This window comes from Ailuropoda melanoleuca, chromosome 2, assembly GCF_002007445.2.
Source record: "Ailuropoda melanoleuca isolate Jingjing chromosome 2, ASM200744v2, whole genome shotgun sequence".
NCBI classification, from domain to species: domain Eukaryota; kingdom Metazoa; phylum Chordata; class Mammalia; order Carnivora; family Ursidae; genus Ailuropoda; species Ailuropoda melanoleuca.
The window spans coordinates 86082546-86088484 of record NC_048219.1 but is presented as its reverse complement, the minus strand read 5'-3'; the positions used below and the strand labels follow the sequence as shown (position 1 = coordinate 86088484).

General features: G+C 42.3%; 2 pseudogenes; one reads left to right on the top strand and one right to left on the bottom strand.

The window, feature by feature from the left end:
* Positions 1-1396: 1396 nt before the first annotated feature.
* LOC100464512 lies at positions 1397-2313 on the bottom strand (annotated as a pseudogene).
* A 576-nt stretch (positions 2314-2889) lies between these two features.
* The window catches only part of LOC109491310, a 13478-nt pseudogene continuing 10428 nt past the window's right edge, over positions 2890-5939 (top strand).

The window sequence follows — 5939 nt, the reverse complement described above, 5'->3', positions numbered from 1 at the left end:
TTCTTTCCCAGACTGGAAAGGATAATCCCTGGTAAAACAGGCTATCAATTACCATGCATCATGATGGAGACCTGCCATTCCAGGGGGCGGGCATGTCTGGTGCTGACTGCTCCCAACCCTGAGGCCGTGAGCCCTGGCTGTTGAATCAGGAGAATGCGAGGAAGTGGCAAGGTGGAGAATGCAGCCTTTAAGGGGAACAGGGAGACCCCACTCTCTACTACTGATCAATCTGTGCCTTGAGTATACTCAACGCTTAATACAAGAGTCAAAAATCTTTCTTCAATCTCTCAATGAATTCATTTTTCTAGGATGGACTTTTATAAATGATTGTGGACCAACCATTTGGGAGTAACCATGTAATCTCTCTCTAGGCAGCTGTTTTGAGATTCCTCAGAGTACAAGCACAATTCAAGGGCAACCACCTGAATAGAAATTGTTAGAAATGAAAAACAATTAATTCTCTCATGTATTCATTAAAGTCATGGCAATCATCTTTGCCCAGCATACAATAAGGAGATCATCTTCTTTTCTCCTTTGGGACATATGCAAGTGAATTTCAGTGCCAGATTATTTTGTTAGGAATTGTGGGTATTGAATACTGGAAATCTGCTAAGAGAATTAATTTCAGATGATCTTATCACACACACATACTAAAAATTGGTAACTACATGAGGAGGTGATATGTTAATTAGTTTGACTATAGTAACCCTTTCACTATGTATATGTATATCAAATTATCATCTTGTACACCTTAAATATATACAATTTTTAAATGGTCTAAAAATTAATAAACATGGTACTTTAATAAAGTAACAAAAGGATTATATAAATAAAAGTGGTCAACTTGTAAGAAAGAAAAAGAAAGAAGAAAGAAAGAAAGAAAGAAAGAAAGAAAGAAAGAAAGAAAGAAAGAAAGGAAGGAAGAAAGAAAATTCTGGGGGCACCTGGGCAGCACAGTCGGTTAAGCACTTGACTTTTTTTTTTTTAAGATTTTATTTATTTATTTTTGAGAGACAGAGTACTTGAGCAGGGAGAGGGGCAGAGAGAGGGGGAGAGAAACAAGAAGACTTACCACTGAGCACAGAGCCCAATGCTGGGCTTGATCTCAGGACCCTAAGATTATGACCTGAGCTGAAACCAAGAGTCAGCTACCCAACCCACTGAGCCATCCAGACGCCCTGGGCATCTGACTCTTGATTTTGGCTCAAGTTATGATCCCAGGTCTTGGGATTGAGCCCCATATTGGGCTCCATGCTCAGTGGGGAATCTGCTTGAGGATTTTTTCCCTGTCCCTCTGTCCCTCCCCCTGCTCTCTCTCTCCTTCTAAAATAAATAAACAAACAAATAAATCTTTTTTAAAAAGAAAGAAAAATCTTGCAGAATTAAAAATGTTGATCTACTCACTAATATTACTATAGAACCCACCTTCTCCAGACAGGCTACTCAGGGCACCCTTGACCTCCTTTTTTCACAGGCTGTAGATGATGGAGTTCAAAACGCAGGTCACAATGCAGAAAAGTACAGAGACAAAGATGTCCATGTCTGGGTTGTAGCCTACATTGGATTGTCATAGTTGAAGCTGGTTGTCCCAGAGAAGGTCACCCCCACAATGAAGTGGGATGCCCAGATAGAGGCCTTGTTTCTGCCCTGAGGGAACCCTAAGGATGGCAAAGATGATGAGTATATAAGACATTGCAGTAAATAGGCAAGGGTTCAGGCCAGTGGTGGTGCTGGCGACATGGAACACAGACTCATTGAGAGAGATGTCTGAGCAGGAGAGCTCCAGGAGCAGTAGGATAGCACAGAGAAAGTGGCTGATCTGGTTGAGCCCACACAGAGTGAACATGACTGCCAGTACTGAATGTGTCACAGAATTCTCTAGGCCACGCAGCCAAGTTCCAGTCAACCAATACACACAGACCTTTGGAATCATGAGAAGCAGACAGTTAAAGAGGTGGCAAATGGCTACATAGCGTTCACAAGTTATAGCAGACAACAAGATATCCTCAGCACAGGTCACAGGAACATCTGGGAAAGGCAGCCCTAGTATGACATAGTCTTCTTCTGGAATAAGTTCACCAGCATGTCCAGAATGGCGGTGGACAAGTAGGCAGAAGTTCAAGAAGCTCAAGTGCTAATAAAAAGTAGAGTGTGGAGGACAGGACTGACTCTGATCACTGTTAATGTGAAAGCATTTCCCAGAAAAGTTATCGGATAAATGATCAAGAACACCAAGAAGAATAGCCTTTGTAATTCAGGATGGTTGGAAAATCCTGGAAAAATAAATGCAGTGACCACAGTTCAATTTTCCATTTCTTTGAGCTCTTTCTTCATTGAAATGAAAATTAGGGAAGAAAACAAAAAGACAATGAGATACAGTGACAAATACTGGAAAAGCTAACTCACTCTTAACTCATCCTTTGGTGGATGAGATGGCATCTCTTCTAAATAGTTAAACTCAACACTCTGAGACTGGAATATATGCACTCCCCCTCACCACTGTGCTCCTTTGCTCTGTGTTTACTTGTCATGAATATCACTATTAGCTATTAACCTGTGAGGCTCCCTACCAGTCTGTAAGTTCTAGTATCTCTCTCTTTAATTTATATGTACCCTGTACAACTTTTGTTAAAAGGAAGAAAGGAAGGAATTTCAGTCTTCAGCACTAACACCAAATAACAACAGCTGATAAGTTAAATTAGAACCCAAATACTTTTCCTCCCAACCTTCCTCCTCCCTGGAAATAAGTCACAATAGCAAATTCTAACTAGTGTGGAAATAGCCTCTATGACCTTTGCCTCCTGGTGTTACTCACATGAATATGTTACATTATGTGGCAGAAAGGATTTGTAAGAGTAATTAAGATTATTAATCGCATGACTTGAAGATATGGAGATTATGCAGGTGGGACTAATCTAATCACATGAACACTTAAAAATAGATCAGAAGATGAAGTCAGAAATTTGGATCACAAATAGGATTCCAGGTGTCAGTTTTGGCTTGAAGATGAAGGTGCAATATGTTAAGGAAAAAGTAACATTGGTTCTCAAATCATAAGAAACTAAATTTTGCCAACAACTTGAATAAACATGGAAGGGTAACCTTCCCCAAAATCTCTAAATAAAAGCCCAGCTCAGCTGACGCCTTGATGTTAGCTTGAGTCATGCTCATGCTGTGCCTGTACTTCTGTGAGACAGAAGACCCAGTTGAGCCATGCTGTGTCTAGACTTCTCACAGAACTGTGAGGTAACAAGCGAGTGTTTAAGCCACTAAGTTTGTGGTAATTTTTTATGGTACCAATAGAAAATGAATACACTGATCATCTCACTTGCCGTGCAAAACTTATGATTATCATGGGCTAATTATGACAGACCACCAATCCAGATGCCTCAGAAGTTATGTCATCCAGTATACTCTCAAATCTGTGACCACCCCTCCGTCTGCTCTTTTTTCCTTCATGATGCTTGTGGCTAGTACTACCTCTCAAAAAAATTGATAAAGGGAATACAAAGGAAAATGTCAAATGCACACTGTTCAGTTTCCTAGTCAGTAGCTCTAGTAAAAGGCTGGGAGAAAGACAAATTTGGAACTGTTGAGTAAGATGATATTTCTAGATTATTTTAGAATTTTAATTAGTGTCCTGCCATCCTGCTTTACCATGAACAACAAATGTATGCTAGGCTGTGACATAGCCATTGCAAACTCTAAGAAACATTAAAGTTCATTAACTTACATCTGAAATAATTTTCTTAGTGGATTGTCTTTAAATGAGGCTTTGTGTGCCTTGGCATCACCATTTTTCATAGAAACTGTTAAGCTATCTCTTAGTGTAAGCAAGTGGTCAGCAGCCAAATCCAGCATATCAACTTACTTTTATAAATAGTTTCATTGGCTTACAGCTACACCCACTCATTTATATATCATCTATGGCTACTTTTGTGTTACAATGGCAGCACTGAGAAGTTGAGAAAGAGACAATATGGTCCACAAAACCTAAACTGATTTCAGGCCCCTCTGGCAAAGTTTGCCAGCCTCTGGTGTAAGCAATTGGGTTTAGGAGTTTGACAGACTTGAGAGTTTTGTTTTGTTGTGTTGTGTTTTTTTTATTATGTTCAATTAGCCAACATACAGTACATCATTTAGTTTTTGATGTAGTGTCCAACAATTCATTAGTTGTGCATAACAGCCAGTGCTTAGGGAAAGAGGTTCCAAGATGGCAGAGGAGCAGGAGACCTAAAGTTCGTCTGGTCCCAGGAATTCAGCTGGAGAGCTACCATACCATTCTGAATACCTATGAACGCATCTGGAGAATGAAGAAAAGAGTAGCAGAAATTCTATGAACACAAAAGCACCACTTTCTGCAAGGAGGAAAAAAGATGGTGGAGGAGTAGGAGACCCTTTCTCAGCTGGTCCTGAGTCGAGCTAGATGTCTACCGGACCATCCTGAAAACCCATGGAATCAGCCTGAGATGCAGGAATATACATCTAGGTCTCTACAAATGAACATCTCCAGTGCTAAATATTGAGGTACGAAATGGGGAGCCGTGAATCTGCGCACAGATATCAGAACATAAACGGAAGGGGGAGGGAGCTGACGTGCTCGGGCGCCAGTAAGCAGTAGCCACTTGCACTGGGGAGGGGGCCGGGCTCGTGCACCTGCACCCACGAGAGAGCAGCCTGAGACCGTAAGCCCGGGTACACGTGCGACCAGACTGAAAACCGGACCTCTGGAGCACACCCGAACCATACCGAAACACGGAGCTCAGGAGCACGTGTGGGAACCGGGGGTGGCTGGTGGTGTTAGAAGCACAAAGGACAGAGATGTGCTGGCTCTGGAAGTGAGGGCTGGTGCACAGGCTGTGGGGTGCACATCCCGGGATGCTGCAGAGTTTTTAGCAGCACTGACAGAAACAGAGTTAAAGTGCCCAAGAGAGCTCAGTGGAGAGCGGACTGCAATCTGTCTGTTCTGAGACAGAGGCTAGGATATGGCCACTGGTGCTCCAACTCTCAGAAGAGTCGCAGAAAACTGCCAGGGAAAGCCGCCAGAGAACAAAAGCCTGGAAATACCAGCTCACATTGTGCCCATACCCATCCCCCCTCACAGGGGACAGGGAGACTCTACCTAAACAGGGTTGCTTGACTATCAGGGCGGCAGGCCCCTCCCCCAGAAGACAGGCTGAAAATCAAGAAGCCCACATCCCTAAGGTCCCTATAAAACAAGTGCACACTGCCTGGGTCCTGGTCAATAATTTGGCATCTGGGCATCCCTGAAACCTCTCCTCATCAGAATGACGAGGAGGAGAAATCCCCCCCCCCAGCAAAGAAAAGATAATGAGTCTGTGGTCTCTGCCACAGAACTGATGGATATGGATATAACCAAATTATCAGAAATGGAGTTCAGAGTAACAATGGTCAAGATGATGTGTAGGCTTGAAAAAATATTAATGAAAATATTAACGAGAATATAGAATCTCTAAGGGCGGAAATGAGAGTGAATCTGGCAGAAATTAAAAATGCTATGAATCAAATGTAGTCTAAACTAGATGCTCTAACAGCCAGGGTAAATGAGGCAGAAGAACGAATTAGTGAATTGGAGGATGGGATGGTAGAAGAGAAAGTTAAAACAGAAACTTGCCTCAAAAAAAATCCAGTCTCAAGAATGTAGATTACAGGAGATTACTGACTCAATGAAACATTGCAATGTCAAAATCATCAGCATCCCCGAGGGGGTAGAGAAAGAGAGAGGTCTAGAAGAGATATTTGAACAAATTGTAGCTGAGAACTTCCCTAATCTGGCAAAGGAAACAAGCATTCATGTCCAAGAAGCAGAGAGGACCCCTCCCAAGGTCAATGAGAACAGACCTACACCAGGTCACGTCATAGTGCAATTTGCAAATATTAGATTCAAGGATACAGTATTGAAAGCGGCCAGGGGGAAG